We start from the raw sequence: 27669 nt of genomic DNA, 5'->3' as shown, positions 1-27669 counted from the left end.
GTTGGTCTTGCGTTCTGATCTCTAGCAGAGGAAGAATTGTGGTATCTGACTTATGATATCTATTGTCATTTGGGCATGGATGGAGCAGAAGCTCCCTGATTCACAATAAATGATAAAGCGCCAGTCAGTTTAATCTCTCCCATGTCCTAGGCCTTGAGCAATCTGGTCTGGGTTTCATTTATGTCAAAGGAGGTAAAAAAGAAAAAAAATAGGCATAATTCCATGTAATTGCCTACATAAATACAGCGTACACAAATTCTCAAATATGCTGCTGTTATGGAGACCGTCTTTTTGGTGGTTGTCCCTTATTATCCTGGAAAAATGTAGAGAAGAGGTTAGCCTGACTAGCAGACTCTTCTAGCAATCCATTAATGCCATGGGAGCTGCCCCTGGAGGTGTATCTTAGAAAGAAGCATCCATGCCCCTTCTCAATTGGTAGCAATCTTCCCAGATGAATTCTCTTCCAACTTGGTGACAATCAAGGGTAGGACCAGAGGGAAGACTTCCCATCATTGTTATTTTGGCTCCCAATTTGTTTGTCCTGTAGCATCATCTCCAGGTGGCTTTCCTAGCCTGTGTCTATAAGCTGGGCTCAGGTTCTGTCCCCATACACCCGGCATCACGTTGAGCTTGAGTCAGCGTGGTATAGCCAAGGAGCCTAACCTAGCTTATCACCTGTTCTTTTTTTCTTTTTCTTTTCATTACTGGGGATTGAACCCAGGCTCTTTGCACTGAGCTACATTCCCCAGCCTCTTTTTTCTTTTTTATTTTAAGACAAGGTCTCACTAAGTCACTGACTTGCCTAGACTGGATTCAAACTTGTGATTCTCCTGCTGGGATGACAGGCATGTACCACCATGCCTGGCTTCACTGCCTGCTTCTAAGGGGTAGCATGCCACCTGTCTTTATGTATAAAGCTCTATTGAAGCACAGCTACACCCATGGATTTGTATGATGTTTGTGGCTGCTTTTGTGCTATACTGGCTGACTTGAGTAGTTGTGATGGAGACATGGCCTACAAAGTCCAAAAATGTCCTTCCTGGCCCTGTATAGAAAATGTTTGTTGACCCTCGATTGAAATATTAAACATGTCAATCCCTTAAGGAAGAGACAGAAGCTTTCCTGAAGTACTTTGTGGCAGAAGTCACTGGGTTTCCACAGATAGGGAAGTTCATGGCATGAAAGGGTGAAAAGAGAAGAGAGGGGATGAAGTGTTAAGTAGCACAGTTTTGACACAGGCTTCTGTTGCCTAAGCTGTAGTATGTAATAACTGCTGTAATTTGAATTGAAACTGTTCCTAATAATGTACCATATTTTTCTCATCACAAATGTTGTGTGAAATACAGTTGTATTTTTTTTTTTTTTTTTTTTTGGTACCGGGGATCGAACTTGGGTCCTTGCGCTTGCGCAGCAGGCAGTGAAACCACTGAGCTAAATCCCCGGCCCCTATTGAGTGAAATACTCCAGAGTAGGGTTAATGGTTTTCTTTGAAATGAGGCTCTGTTCTCCCATAGCTGTGCCATGTTAACTTTTTGGACTTTCAGAACAAAACTATCATTTGGAATTGGGCCTTGGATTTTTCAGCATTGATTCTGGATGATTAGATTTCTCTTTTCCAGCTACCAGAACCTCTTTACTTCCTTGCAGGTATTGGGTTTCTTTGGTTACTAGCCATGTGTAAAATGTCCACTGGAACCCACACCCTTGGCAAATTGTCTGCCATTTCCCTTTCCATCATAAAAGGGCTATGGAGAAAGACTATTAACATAGAGTATGAAATCTAGGCTTTTTGACTAACCAACAAATCTTATTTTGCAGTGAGTTAAGGAGCTATTTATTTCCATATGTGGCGAATCCTATCTGTACTAAGAGTTGTCAGAGTGATCTCAATTTTTGTGATTGTGAGCAAAACCCTTCCTAGAGCACAAGGTGTCCTCTCTGTTGGTCTGACGTCTGGGATGCATTTTTCTCAGTAGGCAATTCCCCCTGGCCCCAATCCAGACAGAACCACATGGGTTAGTCACAGTCTTTCCCCTTCCTCTTTCTGTGCTTCAGTTCCACCAGCTAGGGAGACTGAGCTAGATGGTTTCTGAGGCATCTTCTAGCTCTTTGATTTGAAGTCCTTTGGAGGCAGTCTGTGGGCTGGCTAAGCAGTTCTTCTCATGCTCTGTGGTGCTCCCCTGCTGGGTGCCTTTGAAGGCAGCAGGGAAAGCCATACACCAGGAAATCCATGGGGCTTGGAGAGAGGGGACCTCTTGGGTTGCTCTGAGGACAAGGCTCTGGAGGCTGGAGGTGATAGCATCAAGGCAAATATTAGCTGTAAAAGATTATGTGTGTCAGACCAAAGGCAGGCATGGCTGAGTCTGGCCTGATTTTGTTCATGCTTTAAAACAGTGAAGAGAAGTCTGGCTTCAAGCACTAGGAGAACAGTGATGTATGTCAGTATCATGTACTGACAGTATTTCCTTCCTGATGCAGCTATCACTGTTGTTATGCTTGGCCTCTGAAAATAGAGGCCTGGACCTGAGAGTGTCCAGGTGCTACGCTGAGCAAAGGAACAGTAATAGTTCAGGAAGGTCAACAAGGTGCCCTGTGGGCTGTGAGTACATAGCACCTTGTTAGAGCCAAAGAACCCTCCATGAAGCAAGGCATCAAGCAAGTATCCTGGAGGTCTTGCAAACTCAAGCATCAGCTCCCTCAGGTGGCCCAAATTCTTGGTATATTTTTCTGAAAACCCATGTGTTCTCATCCTGCCCAACATACTTTTTATTGAGCCATATATTCAGTACTCAGTTGTTTGTAGCTGTGTATAAACATGGTGCTAAATTCTTTCTTATCAACAGTTATAATTTAAATTTTATTTCATATTAGGTCTGCAATTGACCAAAAAAGAAATTGAGGTTTGCTGTAGTTAGCCTGTCTAAGGCCATACGGCTAGAATATTTTGCACCTGAAGGTCAAACCCAGATCTTCTGCCCAGATAAGAGTGCCTTTGCCACCCAATATGCATCCTTCGTATGTGGCTAATTTAATTGATGGAACAATAATGATGCAAGGTAGAGGAGTCCTCCTTGCCTGTTCAGAGTTGACATAACCCAAGGCTTCTCAATCTTGGCACCATTGACACTATGGGTCAGAGAGCTGTTTGTCTGGGGAGGCTGTCCTCTGCAGAGCAGGTTGAATAGGAGTAGTCCTGGCCCCTGTAACTCATTTGATGTCAGTATCATCCTCAACACCATCACTCAGTTGTAACAACCAAAAAAATCTCCAGATTTTTGCCAAATACCCTTCAGGGTCAAAATTAGCCTTGGGTAAGTGAGAATTATTCACATAACACAAATGTTAATTTGCCTTTAGAGAAAATATCTCTACATGTATAATTTAACTCTCTTCATTTTCCCCCTTTTGCAACAAGATTCTGTTATTAATTACCTGGACCCTTCTCCTTGTCTGCCTGACATCCTGGAGTGTTACCGGGAACCTTCGCCCTTCTTGGACTCTTCCCACATTTCCCAGATATTCTTTCTTTGAAGCCTGGAGCTTCCTCAGGAAATATTAAGAACCAACCAGCTATGAAAACAGTGTGCTCTTCCCGGTGCTAAGTGCCTCTGCTCAGGAAGTAAAATGCTTCAGTGGCATGAGCATATGGCATCAGTGTGGCCTCTGAAAGCCGTGCTGGACAGTTAACAAGAGTGGAGGAAGGGCAACGGGCAGTGCTGAGCTCTGAATAGTTACAGAACAGAACCTTCCCTCCCCTAGGAGAAGCTGGGCTGAGCTTCCTCAGGGATCCCAACAGCACAGAGGCCAATGCTTTGTTCAGAACGGGGCTGGTTCCTTGAAGCTATGGCATTTTGTTTTTTTAGTAAAACACCCTGCAGACCCTGACATCTGCCACACAGAGATTGAGAGTAGCCATGTGGTACAGCACCAGCCCTAATTTCTGACTGCAAAGATGCATTCTTCTGAATTCCTAGGTCAAAGGATGTGGGCAGCTCAGCAGTGAGTCACTGCACTCTGTGTGCCAGCCTTTTGAGGGTGGGAGCCATCACTTGGAGAGTTTTAGGGCACCAAGCAGCCTTGAGGATTGTTCAGAGAACAGGTGTTTAGGTTGCTTAACAGCTCAGTTTAATAATCCCAGGATGCAGAAGGTTAGACAAGGAAGGGCATTGCTTATTTTACCCAAATTTGCCTCTGAATTTTTAGAATTATGCCTACAGTGAGACATCTCCCAACTGGTTTACTCTCACCAAGGGATATTGATAATGGGTATTTTCATGGAATTCACTGTTTAAGAACATAAGTTTTTGGAGATAAATAAAATGAGCAGGAAAGAGCTTTAGAAATTAAGCTTGGTGAGCTCTTCTTCAGGAAATATACATGAGCATATCCTGAACCTTGGTTGATACTGTGCACTGTGCACATGTCTGTGAACATTCATGCCTTGGTGCATGGAAGTTTTCACTCTTTTCTCTACGTGGAGAGATCATAGGGCTTTAGGCCAGATAAACTTGTTTAAATTCCAGCTCAGTCATTTCCTCCATGCGAAGTGTGGATGAGTTACTTAAGGTTTCAGCTTTAAGTAACATTACATTGTGAAAGTTAAAGATAATGTGTTAAAAATTGCAAAGCATTTGGTGAAGATTATTATTGTCACCACAGTAGCCTCTTAAAAAACCTAAAGAAAAACTGAATCTGGTTACAGTTGATTTTTGAACAGTAGTCTGTTATACCTCCATTCACTCTTGGACTGGGTGTAGATGTTTTCTATTTGATATACTTTCTTTCAGTCTTCATTCAATAGGAATAATAAGTCATATTCCAGAAACATAAGTGATTGTCATATGACATATCTAAGGGCTCTACCTTCTCATTGATTCTACAAACACTTATTAAGCATCTACTGTGTGTCAGACACTAACTAGGGGTTAGGGATTTGTCAGTGAAAACTAATGACAGCTGTGCCCCAGGGAGTTCACATGCCAAGTGTACTTCTGAGTGGCTCCAGGAAAGAAGTCTGGCATTCAGCATTGGCTGTGTTCATTGTGAACAAACTGATGCCTCACTGCGTGCTGGGCGCTTGGGAAGTAGGATGCAGTGATGAACGGAGACTCTGGAATATGGGAATGATGGTGGGTGTGTTTGGTATCTGACACATGAGTAATTGACTGTAAGAAGAAAACACAAAATCACGACAGGCATCATGACAATCCAATAATTGTTTTAGAATACATATATGAATGAATAATTCATTCAGGCTTATTAAGGGAAGTTGACTGCATCATGCCTGAAACATAGCATGTGAATGTTCGAATGAATGAACTGCTGAGTGAAGAAAAGGACTGCTGTGTATGGTCCTGCAGGTGTCACACTGCACAACTTCAAACTATGGAAACAGCATGCAACCTGTGTGGACACTGCAGAAGCACTGTCAACCATTTAGTGCACAGTCTTGTTCATTCCTTCTAATACTATGCTACTTAAATAGTGTTTTCTCCATTTTGCAGGCATGGAACTCAGATTGTTGCCTACCTAAATTAATAAAATGAGTTGGTTGGTGAGATAGGCTCTCTATTGGAATACAGAGTTCTTGCTTAGAGAATAGGAGAAAACAGTTCCTTGAAGTTTAAACTTAATGAATCTTGTTTTTGAACCATCTGCTTAGGTATCTGGGGGTCAAGAAGGAGAAGCAAAGACACTGATATAATTGCTTTTTTAGGTCCTGGGCTTCAGGTCACAAACTCTGTAAGACCCTTTTCCTGTTTTTTCTCACTTTGAAACAATGCATCATCCTTTAAGCTCTTCTTCTTCCTCTCCTCAGCAGGAGATTAGATCAAAGATCCCAGAAAAACCCCACCTGGTGCAAGTGCTGGGTGCACCATATGCATTCCTAACAAAAAATGAAGGGTGACAGATGATCGAGGAGCTGTTATTATAGCACAGGATCATCTTCCCAGTGGGGGAATTACATCCAGCTCTGGTGTGGTATTTCTTTTGTAACTCATTTTTAGTACCTCCTTATCCTTGAGGCAGTAGTAAATGGAATAATACAATGTCAAGTTGATAATAAGTCCTGCTCCACACCACCTCTTTGAGGTCTGTGCATGTCATGTCGCAGTGAGACCATGGAAATCTAGGTGCTTCAGATTGCTCATTGCTCATGAAGGCAATTTATTTCTCAAGCAGCCTTTTAACACAATAGCTCATCCTACAGAGCTATGAAAAGTGAAGGAAAGATTTACGACAAGAAAAGTTGTAGATAACAATGTTTATAATTTTGAAGTTTCGGGAAGCAGAGGATTTAGACTTAACGTTATGTCAGACGTTGAACACAATATACCTGTTTAGCAGACATCTTGTTTCTTATGTTGTCAATTTTTTCTAGGAATTTTAGGACCTATAGATGCTCAGAGATGATCCACTTATACTTGTAAACAGGCTTTACATGAATGCAGGGAGGAGTGAGGAAGAGATTTATATTGAGTTATATGTTTGATTTCCTTGAATTCTCCCAAGGATTCTCAGAGGAAGAAACTGTTAACTCAGTTTTATTGATGAAGAAACTAAGATCTTCAGAAATCACATGACCCAGGATATTATATCCAGTTTTTTTCATCTCTGCACTGATTACTCCAAAGCTCATGCTCATTCTACAATATCGTATTTTTTGACAGTCAGTGAGGGACCAATTTCCTTAATAGGAGGAACAAGTTATGTGCTAATATTTCTTTCAGATAAATAAAAAACAACAATATGTATCTCCATATCAGGTATTGTTATAGATGTTACATTCGCACACACTTCAGTGAGGAAAGTACTATTTTTATCACCATTTTACAGATGATAAATCTGAGGCCCAGAAAAGTAATGCCCTCCTGAGAGTCACACAGCTGTTAGAAGTGTCCCATTTTTGTATTCTTATGTTTTTCTTCCCTAGATTTTAAACTTCTAGAAGAAGGGACTCTCCCCAATTAATTTCTTCAGCCCTGAAATCCCCTGAAAAGTGGTTTTCCTATAATAGATATGCAGTAAACTGTGAGTGGGTAAATATCAACTGACCTTAGAGTCTGGCCTCTCTGATCTGTGGTTTTGGTGTCTTCATACATTCTGACCAGCCCTGTTTTATCAGGTGGACTGATGGAGAAGAAAGGTGTTAGAAGGCTGTTGTCTTCCTTCGGCAAGGCATATTAGCCTACAGTTATAATACAAGTATAACAGAAATGGCATATTCATTCACTTTTGTTGTTTATTGAATTAGAATAGAGAGGTCATGCTAGCTTGACAAATATCTCATGGAGTAATGTGCCTGAGTAGCTTTCCAGGAAGCTTCTTCCATTTCTAGTGACCCTAGAGACTGCCTTGGTCTTTGGTTCCACCATTTCTTCACAACGCCCCTTCCTAATCACCATGGCAGAACTGAATGCTTCATCTGTTTTGTACTACGTGTGGAAGAGACACACACCACTGCTAAAAATTAGTAACACGGCTCCAGGAAGCTACAGAGAAGGTGAAGAAGAGGAATCCTCCCTTGGGCCCAGGAGGGGAAGAAAATTGGGTATAAGTGGGCTCTAGATTACTCTAATGGTGTTGGTTCTTTATTTTATTGCTACCATTGACTCATAGAAAGGATTTCAGGTAATGGCTGTAGTACCATGAAATTTATTAAGACAATTTTCACAGATATGCAGTTCTACTAGGCATGTGGAATTAATTTCATTACGTATGCTTAACCACAGTGACTTCTGCCCAACTTTGGCTATTTGAAGATTCTCAATTTTGGTATACTGGGAACTAATTTTTTTCTTTTTTCCATTTTTTAGAGGGTATGATATTTCTTTCAAACCATCAGGAATACTGTAGTTCAGGAAATTGTTCTATTTTCTTAATATTTTGTCGAAGAAATGGCTTAACTTGAGTTCTTGCTTTTTAAAATGTCAGTGTTAAAATACTTCATGCTACAATGCTAAGTGAACTTAACAGAAAATAAAACTACATAATGATCCCAAATTTTTGGTTGGTCTCTTTCTCTTCCCATGCTCCTACACGCAATTGCATCCCATATAGGAAATTAATACATCAAAAGGTTAACAGTTATTATCTCAGAAGTGAGTGGTTCTTTTTCTTTTCTTTTCTATATATGAACTTAAATAGAAAGTATTCACTCTGTTTACTTAGCTATATTATAATAAAAAAGATACATTTTATATAGCTTTAGATAAAGAATGAATGTTTAAGAATTTTTTTTGTAATTCTTATAGAAGAGAATTAAGTGTTCATTATAGATAATCTGCTTGCGTTTCCTTTTTGAAATTACTTTAGGATTTGTAAAAAATGCTTAAAGAGGGCATAGAAGGCAGGAGGGGAGGGAGATACGTTACAGAAATGAGGGGGCCATCATTTCCATCACAAAATCCAATTTAATTAGGGTCAGCCAGTCCCCTCATCACTCTCCCTTTCTCCTCTTCCAGGTTATTTAATTTGGGCATCTTCTGATGAATGCCATCTGGCAATTAACATGCTGTTGCCAGCAAGTTGGAATATCTCAGCTTCTATGGTTCCTAGCTGTCTCCTAGCAGCCATGTCTCTTTAATCAGGACCTATATTGCTCCTTTCTATCAAACAAGATTTTTCTTTTCCAGGTTCCAATAAACTTGGATGGAGAAGAGAGACTTTCTTTGAATTTAAATTTAATCATTTTCTGGTCAGGCAATATATTAAAGACTAAAGAGGTGGCATTAGGATGACAGTACACCTGTTGGGACTGATTACCACTGATGCTTCACAGTTTATAGGGTGGTCTGATTGAGCAAAATGCCTGCCACCAAGAAGCAGGTGGCAAAGATGGCTTCCGTGGAGATAAGAGAAAGAGGGCCCTTTTCAGCAGTGAAGATCCTCACATACTTCGGTGTCTGAGTCATGAGAAGAAGGAGATCTGAACTGCCTCTTATGTTTCCCAGGAATGAATTATTGAGGAAAGTTCCTGGGATTGGCACAATATGAGCTGTGTGATAAGGCTTTTGTGAAAAAGTGATCAGACCAATGCCCTGGAACCTCCCTGACAAGAGAGCTCATCCAAAACAGATTGAAAAGTTGCTGTCTGTGACAAATGGTCAGTCTTCCTCACCCTCTTAACTCTAGAGCTTCCCTGGAGGGGGAGCCATGACATCATCTGCGCCTCTGAGTGTCAGGGGCATGTTCACTGCATGTGGGAGCCCACAGCAGCTTAGGGCTACTGGTGATGATAAATGAACAAGCAAGTTTCTTCTATTCAGAGCCCACAGTTAACTCAGTGCTTCTTGAACACTAAACTGCAAACGAATCACCTAGGAATCTTGCTAAAATGCAGATTTCTACTCAGCATGACTAGAGAGATTCTGCATTTCTAACAAGATTTCAGGTGATATAGAGCCTGCTGATCCAAGGATCACACTTGAGTAGGGACAATTTTAACTGACAGATCTTGTGTTCATGAGGTCAGGAGCCTATCCAGAAGGGTATGGGGAAGATTGGTTTCTTCATATATTCTTCTTCTTAAAATTTTATTGCTAAGGCTAATTGTTTTCATATGCACTTTGATACATAGATAACTCTTAATGGAGTTGATAAGTGGTATTTAGTTTTGTTGTTTTTACATGGGAACACAAGTATCCAAGTGGACACCACTGACTGATTTTCTACAGGCCTACCAGAACCACAACTGCTCACATAAACCCTGCATCACGTTTCATAGATCATAAGCATCTGAAGGACAAGGTAGACATGTGGTTAATAAAGACTTGTCATTCTTCACATTTTTTTGATTGTAATCTGTTAGGATGAACTTGAAAAATTATGCATTTGAGTAAGATAAGGCAAGGAAAATTGGAGGAATTCCTCTGGAACTTCATTGGCTTGTACCCCTGCTTACATCAATCCTGTTCAATTCTTTGCATGAGTCTCATGAAAGTGACAAGATGGCAACACATTAATGAGAGCCTTAGTCCCTGTCACTCCCCTTTTGAGGCTTTCTACCAAGGCATGGGTTTAATTTAATATCTCCATTTCTGCAGCAATTGGTTTTTGACCTTTGGGACTCTCCTAAGAATGCCATTGTGTGCTACTGAGATGATGGATGGGGCAAATAAGAGAAGCCAAGAAAGCAGATGTGGAGGAGGTTATCATCACAGTGATGTGGATGAAAGAGTTGATGAGGAGATTGTCAGCCTTTTTATTAGCTGGTGCTGCTGTATCTTCGATGATCTCATCCTTCAGAAAGGAGCCCATCACTCACTGGGAACAACATAAACTCGTTAAGGAAAATCAAAGTGTTTGGAAAAGTCGACAATTCTGCTGAAAAATTCTTTTCAGCAGCAGTTAATCTTAGGAAGTTAGAAAAAGGGATTGCTGCGTATTGGAAAGCCTTAAACTTCTGTACTGTAATTTGAGTGGACACAGTGGGATAATTTTAGCCTAGATTCAGCCTTTGAGTCTCAGGAGAGTCTCCTTATTTGTGGAGTGGAGGAAGGAGAAAAACTTAGGACCCATTTTTCATATGCTTTATACAGACTGAAGAAATCTATTATGGTTTAAGTCTAAAATGTCCCCCAAAGCCTTATGTACTCAGAGGTAGGGCTTCTGGAAGCTGATGGGACCATGAGCGTACTGTATTTATAAGTATATTAATCCATTAATGAGTTTATAGCTGGATATGGTGTTAGGAGGTGGGGCCTGGCTAGAAGAGGTAGGTCACTGAGAATGTGACCTGGAGGGGTATATTGTTGTCCCAGCTCTTCTTTTCTCTCTCTCTGCTTCCTGACTTGCATGGATTGAGCAGCTTTCCTCTGCCGTACCCTTTCACCATGCTGTTTCTGTCTTAGAGCCAGCCAGCCTTGGATGGACCTTCTGAAACTGTGAGCCAAAATAAACTTTTCCTCCTTTAAGCTGTAGCTATTGGATATTTTGTCCAGCAATGGGGAAGTGACTAATGTAGAAAATTGATATGGGAGAAGTGTGGTCATTGCTGTGGCTGTATCTGACCATGTGATTTAAAAGTCCTTGGAATTGGTGTGTGGGAGGAGTTTGGGAAGGTTTGGAGATGCCAGCTAGAGAAGCCCTAGAATGATATAAGCAGAAACTCTTGGTGATTATAGTCATAGCTCAGAAGACCAGAATGCTGGTAGGAACATGGACAGCAAAGGCCAAGCTCAGGAGGTTTCAATTGGGAACAAGGACTTCATTGGCAGTTGGACTAGAGGCCATGTGTGTTACACTTTGTCAAAAACTTTGTCTACATTTTTCCCATGTTCTGAGACTTTGCAGAAACTTCTCAGGAGACTAAGGGCAGTGGACTAATTGATCTGGCCAAGGAATTTTCAAGGCAGCCAAGATTTCAGGTGGTAGCATAGGTACTACTGGCTGCTTTCAGCCAGATCTATAGTGAGAATCAGGAGCATACAGCAGCATAGCCAAAAAGAAAAAAACCTATAAAGAAAATTTGGCTAATGAACAGATTAGCCCCATTAAAAATAATCCAAGAACTCTGTTCCAGGTTAATAGGAAAGATGGCCTGGAGGTTTTGAGGATTTAACCAGGCCCCACCCATCACAAGCTCAATGGTGAAAAAGGGTAAATTTGTTTGAAAGACTTTGCTTTGAGATGAGAGCTCCAGGGCACCCTGCTCACTCATGGCTACCTAGGGAAGTAGATTCCAGAGTTCAGGCATCTAGGCAGTCAGAGGTTGTCAGCCATGGGCCAAAGCAGCCTGCTGTTGCTTGAGCTGGTAGTAGACCTTGGCATCATCTGTGTGGTGCTGGTTTTTCAGGCATGCAGAGTGCAAGGTTGTGAGTCACAAAGATTTCCACCAAGATTTCAAAAGAAAGCCAGGGATCCCAGGGAATGGGCCTGTGAAAGGGTTTGAAAGTGAAGCGATACTAGACATGGATTTAATAGGGTTTAATGTTTGTCCTGCTGGGTTTTGCTCTTTCTTTTGGTCTGATTGCTTTCTATTCTGCCATTATATATTGGAAATATTTAACTTTCTTTCTGGGTTTTTTGTTTGTTTGTCTGAGACAGGGTCTTTGCTCTATAATTCAGGCTGATTTTGAACTCACTATGTAGCTCAGGGTGGCCTTGAACTCATAGTGATCCTCCTGCCTCAGCCTTCCAAGTGCTGGAATTACAGGCATGTTTCACCACACCTGGCTCTTTCTGAATTTTATAGGGGCTGGCTCACAGCTAAGAGTTTGCTTTGAGTTGCCTTGAGACTTTGGAGTTGGACTCTTGACCAGTGCTGGAATTATTAAGGCTTTAGTGACTTTTAGGGATGTACTAAAGCATTTTTCATAAAAAGATGAACATGAGCCTTCTGAGGACCAAGAGTGCAACACTATGCTTTCAATCTAAAACCTCAAAAGTTTCATGGGTTTTGAAGTTGATTGGATCATGGGGGTACTATACTTCTCAGTGGATTAATCCATTGATGAGTTCATAGCTAAATATATAGTAGATGGGGGGGCCTGGTTGGAAGAGATGGATCTCTGGGGGAATGACCCAGAAGAGTGTATTCTTGTCCCTGGCTTCTCCATTCTCTCTGTTTCCTGGCTACTATGAATTGAGTAGCTTTCCTCTGCCAGGCCCTTCACCACTTCTGCCTTGGAGCCAGCTGACCATACATAGATTGAACTCTCTGAAACTGTGAGCTGAAATAAACTTCTTTAAGGGAAAGTTACTAGCAACATCTTCAAGGCGTTATGGTAGGGTAGTGGGTTAGCTCAGTGGTAGTGCACTTGTTTAGTATGCATGAGGCCCTGGGTTTCATCTTCAGCACTGGTGTGTGTGTAGGGGGGATCTTTGCTTGGAATTATGTATTCAGGCAGATGGAATTCTTTTTTTTTAATGCTGAGAATTGTACAGCTCAGATATTTCTTATGTCCAGGACAGTAGGTTTTGAGTTTCTGCTGGAAACAGTTGCTATTCATATTTGTGATGCATTTATAGTTTTCATTTGCAGCCAAATTGCCTTTATCATTTCATCTGTGGTATATTGATTAAAATAACCACATTGCTGACATTATCTATTCATCATACTTGGACAAGATTTCCCCTCTACCCCTTTATAAAAGTGTTTTATTTTGGTTCTTCTGAATTAAGATTAATCATAATCCTCATCTGTTCAAATCAAGCACTCTTTTAGTCAACATAGTTGACCTTTTTGTTCTCTTGCAAGTAGACTAAATCATTTGGCAATCAGAATATAATTGAATTTGCTTTGCTTTCATAATTAGGTGATGCTATTCAGATCTTCAGCCTTTTCCTTCCTGAAACACTTGTATGTATCTGCAAAGAACAGAGCAGAGAGATATAACTGTATGTTAAAACAACTTTGCTTTGACTTAGCCATGATTCATTTTACTGAGGATTTGTTTTGGGCAGAGCTAAGGAAGGTTTTGAACATTTTTGTGCCTTAGTTTTCTCATCTGTAAAATGTGGATGATAACAGTACATAGCTCAGATGTTTAGGGGACTGAGATAGTAATATACTATCCATTTTTTGATATTTATCATATTTGAAATGCAATTGGCTCTGGGCTTTTCCAGTTGTTTATTCTATCTGCCTAGAGTGTTTTTCTTTCTGACACCCAAATTTCCAGCTCTCTAATTCTTTTAGGTTTTTATTCAAGAATTTCTTTCTCAATAAAAGTTTCCCTGATCTAAAATTTTATCTCCCTCATAATACTTTATATTCCTTTACCCTATTCTATTACTCATCTGAAGTTCTTATCATTAGCTAATAAACTAGATGTTTTGATTTATTTATATTGCTTTTTGGCTGTCATTACCTCCACCAGTATACCACAAGGCCAAGAAATTTTATAACCTGTTTTAACCCTAATACTCAAGGATAAAATGAATATTTGTTAAATTAATGTACTGTGCTTAGCACAGCTTAGCGTATAGTAAGTATTTAATAAACATCACCTTGTGACTGGGAGATTTCACACTGTCTTCTCTTCATTTATTACCTAAATTCTATAGCTGAATCTAATTTTATATATCTATATGGATGCCCCCCCTCCAAATTCCTCTCTGCTGGTCTCTTCCTTCTTTAAATCCCATTTTTATGATAGCATTATCTTTTTTCCCCTCTCCTATCTTGTTCCCTGATTATTTCATGTGATTTGGTCCAGTCTTCCCAAATCTTTTTTGTAGGTTTCTTATTAGCAAGAATAGATAACACACACTTTTCTCCTGCTTCCTTCAGTATCATGTTAAGAGTACAGTGGATGTTCATTGAATACTATTGCTGCATCTGTCTGCATTGAGGAAATGCTACATGACTGCAGGATTTATCATTTATTAACTAGAAGTCATACAACAAATCATATGAAGGAAAAGAAATGCCATTTTCAACCCTAACCCACATAAGTGAAATGAATTTATTTGTATAAATTGTTTGATCAGTGCTCCTCTCTATCACATTGGGGTGTTTCAGCGACATTCACTTTTTCTTGCCCAATATTTTACAATGAAAAAATTTAAATATCAGAAAAATGTAAAGAATTTTACAGTAGACATTCATTACCTACCAATGAGACTCTACCATTACATTATCAATTTGGTTGCTTTTATGTACATCTGTTTGTCTATTCTTTTATCCATTAATCCATCTTATATTTTAGTACATTTCAAAGTAATTTGCAGACATCAGTACATTTTCCAGCATATATAGAATTAGAGTTTAATCAGGACCACAGTCCTGATTTAGTTCCAGCATAGAAATTTTTTGCCTTTTCTAGAACTTCATATAAATGGATATATGCATTATATACTCCTTTCTTCATAAGGCTTTCTCCTTAAATGGTGTTCCAGAGATTCCTCTATGTTGTTATGTGGTAATTACTTTTTGTTGGTAAATGGTATTCCATGTGTAGATGCATCACCATTCCTTTGTCTTTTTACTCCTTGATGGACATTATGAGCAGATCTGCTATTCATGGACATTCGTATACAAAGGCTACCATTTGCACCTTGGATAAATGCTTAGGATTGAAATTTTTGGGTCAGAAAGTGCGGTATGCTTCTTTTTTCTCGTCAGGCATAACGAGCTTTTTCCTGTCTTATACCGTTTGCACGAGCTCTTTCCTCTAGATTCTGCTTTTTGTGTATGAAATACTTTCCCCTTATCATCACCCTATTGCCTCTTTCATATCTTTCAGGTCCTAGTTTTCCCTGAACACCCATTTTAAAGTAATCACAAGTCTCTCTTTGGCACACAGCTCTATTTTAATTATGTGAACATTTCTTACCATCTGATAATTTTGTTTTCCCATTATAATATAACCTAGGAATAGGCCTTGTCTGCTTTTGTATTGTCATGCCATGATTTAAAATTCTTTAAAATAGTTTATTTTTAAATAGTTTAGTATATTCTGTGGTCAAAATTAGCATGATGTGTAGTAGGTCCTCAATACATATTTGCCAGTGTAGTGAATATAGGAATAAATGGATGAAATCCTAAGTTGCTAGAATCTCATTCATCTATTCATCATTTTAGCCTGTATATCTGGTAGGTGATTAAATGACAACAGTTTCTCATTGGTTCAGAAACAAAATTCAAGTGTGGAAAATGTTTTTCCTATCTTTTTACATGAAGGCAGTTAATTCACTTCCTAAACATGGGGATTAGAGGCACCTATCCTATGTATTTTGATATTCAGGGAGAACTTGCAAGTGGCAAAATGGAAAACACACCTGTGAACTAATGGGAACTTACTGCCTATAGTGGTGCCAAAATATATTTATCCAAACTTGGTTTGTAGTACTCATGCTAATTAAGGGGGTAAAGGTGAAGGAGGAAGCATTGACCTTAAAGGGCTGTTAACACACACAGTGGGGTTTGTGATTGGACATGATTTTCTTGTCTTGCTCATGGATTGTTATCCAAGATGCCTGCAGCCATAGCAACAGGGGATCTTTGAAGTTCAAGGGCAGGAAAAGTCAGCATTCTTTGCTTTTAAACTTCCTGGTCTTGTAGAGAGGGAATATATACATACTTTCCTTTGTACTATGCAGGAGCAGAGAATTGGACCTACCCATCATGTAAGCTGAGATAGAGTCTTTGAATCTTGCAGTACCTCATGGAAGAAATAGAAAACCAATAGGGACTTCGTAAGATAACTGTCTCAGTTTCAGCTTCTCTTTGCCTTGGCCACTGCTGTGCATTTTGTCTTGAATCTTAGAAACAGCCTGAAAAATAGCAAGGTAGAAGTGACAGCTGCAGTTGTACATAGCCCCAAACCAAGGCTTCACACACGTTTGCATAATGCTCAGTGGAGAACTCAACTTGTTTGGATACCAGACTTAAGCAGTTATATCAGTTGTGCTTTTCATTGTCAATTCAACACTTGTATCTCTTTTCTTAATAGGAAATCCGTGCACAAATTGAACAAAACCATGTCTGGCAAATTCCTTAGTTTAAGGGAAAGGTAAATTGTTAAAATTAAGACAATCGAGAGCAGAGAGATGAGAGTTGAGGGAAAGCTTCTGAGGGCTTCTTTCTGTGGTAGGTAAAAGTCTAAAAAACCTGACATTCATCAGGCTTTTGTAAATCATTCTAATGAGGTGCATGCTACTTTGCAATGTGATATTTTGCAAAGCAGACTTTATCCAGTAATGTAAATAACCACTCTACATTTATGTCTTTTGGAAACTTGGACTTTGATCTATTCCATTACAATTTTAAAATATTTGAATTTAAAGGACTCTGAAGGTAAGGGTTCTGGGAACATGGCAGCCTGGAGATGTATCATATTACCTCCCAACTACCATTTAACTACTCCTGCTGAATTCAGTGGCAGCAGTGATTGGTAAGATGGCAGTCACTGTATGTATAATTGAGGTCACTTCTCTTGGGATTTTTGGATAAGAGAGTAAGCTCAGGACTTTGTTCCACTTTGAGCCAGATGAGTTCTAGGAAATTAAGAAGCTGATAGGCCAACTGTAAAGAATGACCTGAGCTTGGCCTGTGAGAGATGAATGGACCTTCTTAAAGGAGAGTCAAGTGTGATCTTTGAAGGGCCTAAAGGATCTTCCTGGACCCTGAGCAACTGTCAGGGAGTGAAGAGGGTGGGATTAAATTCCTGAGGCAGGGATACCATTAGTTCTTGCAACTCAGATGGCCTGGGAACAAAAAGCCTTCCTCTAGGAAAAATGAATAGAAGATCGGTGTCACCCACGGTGATAGCTACACATTTCACTATTTGCAATTCCACTATTGTCACTTTCTATTTAGGGTGACTCTTGATTGCTGGAGAGTAGGAAGAGTATGGAAAAATATAAAACTTGATTAGTTAATGAAAGTAGTAGTGAGGCCATAGGAAGGAAGCCCAAACAGGATACCTATACAGATGTCACCTAGTAAAATTCAGCAGAAGAGATGCAAGATGACCAATGCTAACAATAGGGGTATTTAGGACATTTTCTTATAAAATAGTTGCTAGATTTTTATTGGAAATTATTTTTTTAATTAAAAATACTGAAAGAGACAGTAATTTCAATTAAGAAATACAAGAATGCCTTGGAAGATGAATGGGAAGAACTACTTCAAAGCACAGAACAAGGACACAAAAAACATAAAAATAATGAGGGATGCTGAAATACTTAGACATCAGTCCCTGGATTCCAACATAGGCATTTAGAAGGTCTACAGAACAGATGGAAGAGAAATGGTTATTTTAAAAAATAATAAAAGAGCTCAAAGAGCTTGAGTCTTTAAACTGAAGATCCTTGCTGAATTCTGATTAATTTTTTAAAAAGACATATACTGGGTTTTTAAAGCTTCTGGGTTTCCAAAATATGGATGTAACTATCAAAGCTTTCAAACAGTAAGAACTTACTGGGAAAAGAAAAAGAGGATAAAACTGGCATTAAATTTCTCATCTGCAACTTTAAAAGCTAGAACATAATGGAAATAATGTCTATGGGAAATTTAAATTTTTATGTATAGAATAGGAAAAGAGATTACTCCTAGTCTGAAGGTATGTGATTTAGAAATGCTAACTGGTACACTGAGACAGAATTTCAAAGACAAATGAATATTGCTACTGATACTCTTTCTGTATTGTGCATTTTACACACACACACACGTGTGCACGTGCCTTTAATTGAATTTCCTTTCAATCTTCACTATGTTCCTTATAATTCCTTCCCAGTGTCATAGGAAATAGCTTTGAAAATAGGAATACTTGAAAATAACAGATTTAAAGAGTCTTCTGCATTATCTACTTTGACTTTCTCTTTTTTAAAGATGAGTGAAGTAAACAATGAGTTAACCAAAACTTCATAAATAATGTCAGAAGAAGCAGGACAGGAGCACAGACCTTATTTTTAGTAGAATGGTCTTTAGAGACAACTTGTGAGAAATCCTTCAATTCTGTGATCTATTCCACATCCTTCCAGTATATTGATTTGAAGCAAACTTCAGTGGATTTTTGTGTTTGGCAATTGAAGAATCCTAACTTGTTCAATGTCCACTGTTCTTGAGTTTCAGTAATGACATATACTCATTCAATCACTAGCCTGATAAAACTAGGACTCACCTTTACCTCTGATTTCAGTATCAAATTTCCTAAAAGTGTTTTTCTGCATATGACTTGCCCACCTTTTAAACTCATCAGGCAGCAAATAAAACTCAGATTGCCATTTTCAAACTTGCAGTTTTTCTAATGTGCTGTCACAGATATTGCCATTACCCCAGAGATGCAAATTGCTTCCATGCAACAGCACTCTCTTGATGCCATTCTTCTTCTCAGAAATCTGCTGTCTTTCTCTGCTGCTTGTAAGATCATGTTTACACCATGGCCTAGCATTCAAGACCCCACCAAACTTGGCCACTTCATTGCCATCACCTTAAATTTCCTTAATATTCATACCCATGACAGTCCTAGACTTTCACCTACAATGGTTTCCCCCACCGATAAAAATGTCTGTATACTGTATGGAATAAAAAAGATCTGGCTCGATGGCAAAACGATATGGGGCCCTATGTTAATTCCACTCATACTACCTGTAAGTTTCTCGAAGCTACAGTTATCTATCTGTAAAGTGTATGCTTTTTATCACTTCTAGGCCAGCTCTTTCATTTTATTTATATAAATAAAGAAAAATGAAGCATAAATAATTTTCTGGACTTGATCATTGCCATACAGCTTCCAGATAGCAGGGCAAGGACTGAGGAAAATTAAATAAATATTATATGCTGCATCCTTAAGTATACTACTTCTCAGGAGTCTCTCTGCTTGTTGATGCTTGTAGCTTTAGCATCTTCAGCTGTGAGGACCAGTCCATGCAATTGGGAGTGAAGCTGACTGGGAAGAATCATATCTGTGGAATTGGCTTCTTTGTTTAGCTATTGGAATGCTGAATGTTTAATTCAAATCCTGAATAGTCTGCCCTTTCCACTGTTAGTCTGTTGGTTAAAAACAAACTTTTAGTATCCCGGGGAGTGGGAAGATCTATCTCTATCTCTATCTATCTCTATCTCTATCTCTATCTCTATCTCTGTCTCTGTCTCTGTCTCTATCTCTGTCTCTGTCTCTATCTCTATCCATTCATTCATTTGTCTGTCTGTCTGTCTATCTATCTATCTATCTATCTATCTAAATTTATTTTTGTCCAGGCAGATGAGTAGCAAGTTGGAGGGATGCAAGAATCCATACATTTTTATATAACAGCTGTGATGGAGAGAGGGATTTGTGTTAGACCTGAATTAGAGGGAGGTATTTCCATTAAAATGCTAGTGTCTACACTTACTGTGGCCCCTCAACCCTGTTCTATCGCTGTATTATTATTTCCATGGAACACTTCATGTAGCCCTAGTTATTATCATTATTAACATGTAGGTCTCCATAAATCTTTAAACAGATACCTCGTACATTTTGGAATGTACAAAATGCTGGTGCAAACTTTCCAGGCCACCTGAATTTTTGTGCTGTTCCATTTCAGACAGGAAAAAACCATCTCGTAGAGGCATTCCTTTATTATCCCCCGCTAACTCATACCCCAGATCTTGCCCTATAGCCAGTCCCAGTGCAATCCCATGAGCCTGGGGATTCCACAGTAACACAAACCTGTGTAGTCTACTCACAGTCATGCCCTGCAGACAAGTGTGATAATCTCAAATCTGGGATCTGCAAGTGAGTAGTGACTGAGTTGAGAGGCAAGATTAAAATGCTAGGCTGCGTTGAATACTCTCAGTGCTCTCCCCTAGGCTTGGTGGCATGAGGATTTTCTTACGTGCCTATCTGTGGGTTCTTTCTCCATCTCCTCTCTTCATTTCTCTATTGTACTCTGACAGTGTCTCCTTTCATCCCTCATCTGTCTACTTTGACCATGTGCAATAATTCTTTTCCCTCCCACTTGTTGACTTTTTCATCTCTAATCTTCCTGCTTGACTTCACTTTATTTTTAATGGAATTTCTTCTCTGGTTCTCTTCTCTTTCCTCCTACTCTCTGTGTTCTTTCACAATCTCCCAGCTATAAATAACCCAAGGCATCCAACCTTTTGCTCTCATGGAGAGATGAATAATTAAAACTCCAAAGGAAGACACGTGGATTAAATCAGGCACTTAATTTCTTCAAAACACAGAGAGCATTTTATGGTGTCCTGTGCAAATGAATGAGTCACAGCCAATTACTTCAAGAGGGAAGAAAGCTGAGGTTTGGTTCGATCAACAGAGTATTTAAAAAGCCAATGCACTAATGAATGTCAGATATTGGACAGGAATGACAGTTCCAAATTTGGCAGCATGAGCCATGGAGTCCCAACTGTGACGCATGTGATGTTGACAGTTTACTTATCAGTGGTGCTGTTTCTGTATGTTTCTTTTCCATAATGAAATCCTGCATTTCCTGAGCTCCTGCTTGCTAAGTGCTCCTCAAAGGCAGTTCATTTATAGAAGTACAATAATCTGGTTGGTGAGCTGGAGAACTGAGAATCTTTTATGATTATGCTAAGGTGAGATGAATTTGTGAGACAGTTCAATAGGAAATACTTAGAAAGCAATGAATGTATTTCATGTAGGTGATGTCTCAGGACATCCTTGGGGATGGACAGTCTATAAGGAGGTCATGGAGATTTGAGTCCATGATGCTGGGCAGTTACTGGGATAAATGGTTCACACTGGCTCTTCTTGTTTTATAAGTTCTTCTTGGGTTTTATAAAGATTGCCTTGTTTCCTTTAGAATAGTCTCATTTTATAGTACCTTCTCTCACCCTGAGTCATTCTTACTTATGTAGTAGCCAAGAAAGTGCAGGTATCAGAACAGGCAGTGTCAGGGTTGGATCTGCTGGATTGTGAATGAACTTCTGGTGGAAAGTGCAGAAGCATTTTCCATCTGGATGAAGCTGACAGAGCCTTTCCATTGGGAGGCCAAAGGCCTCTCTTGGACCTTGAAGGGGAAAGGTGTCATGCAGAGACACACAAGGAGAAAAGGCTTGGATTGGTTTTAGAAATAATAAGCACACAAGAGAAATATTGGTAATTTATAGAAATATAGAAGGGCTCATGGCCCCAAATGTAATGGCTCAACCCATAAAGTAGCTATGTGTTGGAACTTCCTCAAATGAATAAGCATATGTGTGTTTGCTTTGAGAAAAATAAAATAAAAACTGTACCGTAGAGGAAATTAATGTGAGATAAAAGTTAAGAAACAGTGACATCTTAACAGTTCAACAGTAAAGAGGGCAATGCATTTTTATTAAAAATTCATTTGGCAGCAGCATGTGCTTTTGGCTAAATGTACTCTTTTCAAACATTGAGTGATGTCTTTTACCTATAAATGACAATTTCATTATAGAGCAGATTTTTTTGAACCCTATTTTATTTCCACTCTCTCTAGCCTCTCAATGAAAAAGGTCAGGCTCTTTGGGAGGATTAGGAACTAATGAAGCTAATTACTTCCCTTAACTTATTAAGAACTTATAGATAGCTTTAGGGTAGTGCATGGGGCTTTCCCAAAGAAATGAACAAACCTTCAGAAGAATCAATTAATTTCCTTTGCTTTCACTTTGCTGCCTATATGAGGAAAAAGTCGTAATATAACAGCATTTTGGGGAAAGGCTGGAGGAAAAAAATCACCGGAGCAGACCTGTTTTCAAACTTCCATGTGAATATGAATTGAGTTGCCTAGGAATCTTGTTAAAGTTCAGATTCTGGTTTAGCAGGTCCAGAGCAGCTGCCAGATGGTGCAGCTGTTGTTGCTGGTCCAGAAGCCAAAGCTAAAGAAGCAAGGAGCTGACATTTCCAAATGCAATTTGAAATTTAATGTTATCTTTAAATTTTCTTGTGTAAGTTTGTATTTTGCAAAACATGAGATGTGATCCACAAATATGGTGAATGTTTAAAATTTAAAAAATTTATTACAGTAAAAAACATTGCTATTAATCTTCCCTTCCAATACTCCACCTTGCTTTGAACACACTTATTCCATCATTCTTGCCACTTTCTGAAGCAGATCTGGAATTTCTCTTTCCTGAGTTTCTTTAGTTGCACTGTTATGGCTGTCTCAATGTCCTGACTTGATTGAAATTATTTGCCTTTCACAGTCATTTTGACTTTGGGAAAGAGCCAGAAGTCACACAATACCAGATCCAGGGACACAGTACAAAGCTTTTATGAACCTGCCTTGCCTTTGGATGGCAAGGAGCAATAGTCTTCATTGTATATTTTATCCCACTGGGCAAAGACACAACAGAACTTGTGGAACTGCTTCAGAAAGTGGCAAGAAAGATGGGATATGTATTTGAAATGAGAGGGAGTGTTTTCAGGGAGAGTAATGATAATGTGTCTTACTCTACTATTTTTTAAGTGTAAATATTCAGTGTATGTATTGATCACCCCCTACATAACCACAAAACTCACCTTACTGATACTTCTGGTCGAGATTAGATTGAATCTGCACAATAATATTTATTTTCACATTAATATTTAGTTTTCAACCTTCAGATCTTATGCATATCTGAATTTAAATTTCATCTAGATTTAGACTTCATATTTTTATTGGCATTAAAAATAGTATTTTTGAAGGTATTTAATTTCTCATTCCATGGTTAGCATATAAAAAATACTAATGATTTTTATGTACTTCCTTTATGTTATGCAACTTTATGAAATTCACTTATTAGTTCTAATAGCTTTTTTGTAGACTTTTGGGATTTTCTTTTAGGTGATTAGTCATTTTATTTGAAGGTAGATATAACATTATTTTTTCCTTTCTAATCTGTATGCAATTTTTTGTTATTTTTTGCTTAGCAAAGATGTATGATATTACATAAGAGTTCCTTACTGATTCTTTGAAACTTGAAAAATGATTGCAAACAACATGAAAGAAATCTAAAGGTAGTGTCTTAAACTGAAGGACTATTATCTATTAATACATCTTTGCATGTTATTTTCATAGTTATTGCAGAAACCTTTCTAAGGTTGATCTTTTACCTGAGAGATTTGTTTCTGCTTCTGCTGTACTTTTGAATGGTGGTGTCTATGTGAACATTCCTAATTTCATGCTAGGGAAGGCAAGAACTTGAGTTTCTGAACCCTTGCCTTCTGTCTGCACTGCTGCACACAAAACAGGTGTTTTCTGCTTGGGCAACCTACACACAAACTATACAGCAATCAAATTATATAATGAATTTTTGAAGAAAAAATTGATTACAGTAAAAGACACATTGCCATTAATCCCACTCAGAACACTCCCCTTCTCTTCAAACACACTTTTCCCGTTGTTCTTGCCACTTTCTGAAGCTGTTCAAGAAGTCCATTTACATGAATGCCTTTATGGGGTCTGATAAAAAAGTATAGTAAATGTGGTTGCAGAGCACCATCCAATGAAATGCAGGCTTGTGAAAACATGAGGGTGTGTACTCCTCCACCTTATTCACTGAATCTGGTACCCTGTGACTCCTGGCTCTTTCCCAAAGCCAAAATGACCATGAAAGGTAAATGTTTTGAATTGATTAAGCACATTGAGGCAGCCTTGATGGCGCAACTAAAAATAGGACTTCCTGAACTGCTTCAGAGAGGACAAGGCATAAGTGTGTTCGAAGTGAGGGGCAGTATTTTGAGGGGGGTTAATAGGAATGTGTCTTTTACTGTAATAAGTTTTTAAACTTGAAGCATTCACCATGTATTTGATCACACTATGTAACTGAAAAGTATTTTCCACTTCTTCAAAAACCAGGCTGATCATGGCATATAAATTATAAGTTTCCTGTGCCCTTTTTTAAGGCCTTCAACCAGGGTAGCATTTATCAATCTGCATAGCTCACATAAGAAAGGACTTATCAAATATGTTCTTCCTTTAGAACATTTGCACTACCTATATCAATGAGATTAAAGAGAACACAGCAGTGTTGTATGGACTCATCTTCTTATTACAAGGTCACGCGATTCTTTATTTTCTAGATCTGTTGTGAAGGGTCTATTCTAGCTCTGCCATGTACTGTATCCTCCGTAGTCTTTCAGCTTCCATTGACCTTTAAAAAAAATCCTTATCTGTGGACATCCTGAACAAATAAATGACACTGAGCTAGAAAGAGGAAAGGGCACAAATAATTATTCTTTTTTTTGGTTTTTATTTTTTATTAGTACATGTATGCAGCATATGATTACATTCCTCATGAGGAGTTGGACTCTAGCTCAGCATGGCTAGAATTGAAAGTACAGTAAACATGAACCACATGGGATGGCTGTATTCTAAGATTGAAGCTTCTTTGGGTTCTGCTATTCCCACAACCCTTAGGGTCAAACTTGATTGGGGGTATAACCTGTATTCTTTCACTAATCTGTGCCTTGGCTCTTGCTTATGTGGATTGGAGAGCAGAGAGAATTCTTTATAAAGAACAAGGAAAAACAGGTTGAGTTATTAAATTAATGGATATAAAGGACTTCTCTTTACCCCTCTGGCTGATATTTATCATCTGTGTTGGCCTTTATGTTCTAGTGTTCCCTTTTATTGGACTTGGGAAAGTTTTTTTTTACAGAGAAATTTGGATTTTCTTCCCAGGAAGCAAGAGTAATTACCAGTGTTGTATATGTCATATCAGGTCCCATGTCCCCAGCATTTGGGCCCTTGGTGGATAAAATTGAAGAACATCATCTGGATTCTGTGTGCAGTAACCACCACTCTTGTGTCCCACATGATGCTGGCCTTCACGATGTAGAACCCTTGGATTGCTATGTGTCTCCTGGGATCCTCCTATTTATTACTTGCCTGTGCATTGTGGCCAGTGGTGGCATTTTTAGTTCCTGAACATCAACTGGGAACTGCATATGGCTTCATGCAGTCCATTCAGAATCTTGGGTTGGCCGTCATTACCATCATTGCTGGCATGATACTGAATGCCTGGGGATATTTGTTTTTAGAAGTTTTTTTCATTGCCTGTGTTTCTGTGGCCTTACTTTATTTGGTGAATCATGCCTGGGGTGGAAACCTAAATTACTCTACAAGACAAGGAAAGAAATGAAGCTTTTTCATACTGAATGAGAAGTTCAAATGACTATGTCATCAGAACAGAATGTGCACACCATTGATTTGAAAACCTCTGTCTATATTTTTTTTTAGTTTAGAGTTTAGTCATGAGGAAAATAATGAATACAAAGTCATATTTATATTTCAGATTACCTATTTTAAAATTTGTGAGGACTGTATTAGTCTGTATCTTTTGTATTGTGTGTTGCTGAGGAATTCTACATTAGAATAGGTGAATCACCGTGAACAGTTTAGGAAATTACTCTGGAACATCCAGGTGAATAAGGACAGTTAAGTAATATAAAACAATAGATCTTGTATTGAGATAATTTTTACTAAGTACATTTTGGGGACATGGCCTTTTGTCTTACTTCAAAATACTAGGGGGTAGACGGGCTATTTCATATGGAATAAATGAGGGCACTGTACAAGGCACTCCCCTTGTGATAAAGAAAATGATAGGCATTCTCTTCACATTTACCACTAGCAGGTTGTGCTCTGCTGTAGTTAGGAGGGTACTGAGCAGTTGCCTTTTGGAGTTTCTCTTATGGAGACCCTAATCACCTGAGATAAAGTTTTATAGTATAAATTTTTTTATAGTTTTTTTTATAGACCAGTTAATAACTAAAAAGTATTCCTAAGTGTATGATAGTTGTGTATCTACATGGATAAATAAAAGAATTGCAAAATGAAAAACAAAGACTTTGGACATTTTTTTCATGTACTTATTTTTTTCATGTGCTTTCCATTTGTACTTCTTTGAGAAGTATTCATTCATTTCAGTTGTCCATTTTTAATTGAGTCTTCTACTTTGGGAGGTATAATTCTTAGTTCTTCATCTAGTCTAAATGTTTGTCCTTTTTCTGAGTAAGAAAAAATTTTCCCATTCTGTAGCTCATCTCTTCATTCTGTTGGTTGTTTCCTTTGCTGTGCAGGAGCTTTTTAATTTGATATGATCCCATTGTTGATACTTGATGTCACTTCTTGTGCAGGAGAGGTTCTGCTCAGAAAGTCCTTGCTTATACCTGTCTTCAAGAATTTTACCTATTTTATCTTCCAACATAGTGTTTCTGTTTCAATATCTTTGATCTATTTTGATTTTAGTTTAGTACATGGTGAGATATACTGTATAGGACTAGATTCAATCTTCTTCATGTGGATAGCCAGTTTTTCTAGCTCCATTTATTTAAAAAGAGGCTGTCTTTTCTCCAGTGTATGTTTTTGGCCCCATTGTCAAATATCAATTAGCTGAATGAGCACCAATAATTATTCTAATCAATGTTTTAAGAATGAATTTCCAACTCAAATTTTTATTTTATGATGCAAGATCAAAGAAATGAATGAATAATTCATTCCATATTCCATTCAATAGTTGCATTATTTTGTTGTAAAATCAAACATGCCCTTAAAAACTTCTGGAGAATACAGTTGTTACCATGTTTGCTGGGCCATTTTTAAAGAAAAAGAACTTAACACAGCATTTATTCCAAATGTAATGTGCATATTCAACATTTATTGCACCTTTATGTAACAGTGGCTGTTCAGACTTGTTATTTAAAAAAACTGGCTAGGAATCAAAGATCAACTAAGTCCTTACAACAAAAATTTTTAAAGGAAAATGAAAAGGTCTATAATATGCACAGTCACAATTTAAAGACTGAAATAGTAGGAAACAGGGAAATATAACCTTTGCAAAAGGGAAGGGGACCAAGGGTGATGAAGGGGGAGGGAGAAGGGCGCAAAGAGGATATAAAAAGAATGCAAGGCCAGGGATTTAGCTCAGTGGCGCTGCCACCAGCCTCACAAGCTCAAGGTCCTGACTTTGATCCCTGGTACAAAAAAAAAAAGAATGCAGATGTGTTATGTACATATAACAGCTCCCCATGAGGAATGTGGTAATTATGTGCTGCAAACATGCATTAACAAAAACGTTTTTTAAAAGTTAAAAAAATAGCAATTTAGAGATTGAAATGCCTCAGAAAACTAAACTAAACTAAAACAAACTTATTGTCTTTTTTTTTTAATCCTCTGAGGTGCAGGATTCTGAGCTCTCTGATTTTGGTCTCAAATTGTTCACTTTGTGCCACCAGAACTTACTCACATTGAGCTACTACCTGTTTCACAAAATTTCAATATAATTTTGATTTTTGATATTTTTGACATGCT

At 38.5% G+C, this 27669-nt stretch overlaps 1 protein-coding gene and 1 pseudogene across 2 annotated transcripts in view; both read left to right on the top strand.

The window, feature by feature from the left end:
- Cpne4 (copine 4) overlaps window positions 1-27669 on the top strand; it is a 535814-nt gene that overhangs the window by 24487 nt on the left and 483658 nt on the right. The gene's annotated exons all lie outside the window — the stretch shown is intronic.
- LOC101717568 (lysosomal dipeptide transporter MFSD1 pseudogene) lies at window positions 24013-27205 on the top strand (annotated as a pseudogene).

This window comes from Heterocephalus glaber, unplaced genomic scaffold, assembly GCF_053883595.1.
Source record: "Heterocephalus glaber isolate CG9 unplaced genomic scaffold, H.glaber_assembly_v1.0 deba00001504, whole genome shotgun sequence".
NCBI classification, from domain to species: domain Eukaryota; kingdom Metazoa; phylum Chordata; class Mammalia; order Rodentia; family Bathyergidae; genus Heterocephalus; species Heterocephalus glaber.
The sequence above is the reverse complement of the archived record's forward strand: the minus strand, read 5'-3'. Positions and strand labels throughout refer to the sequence as shown.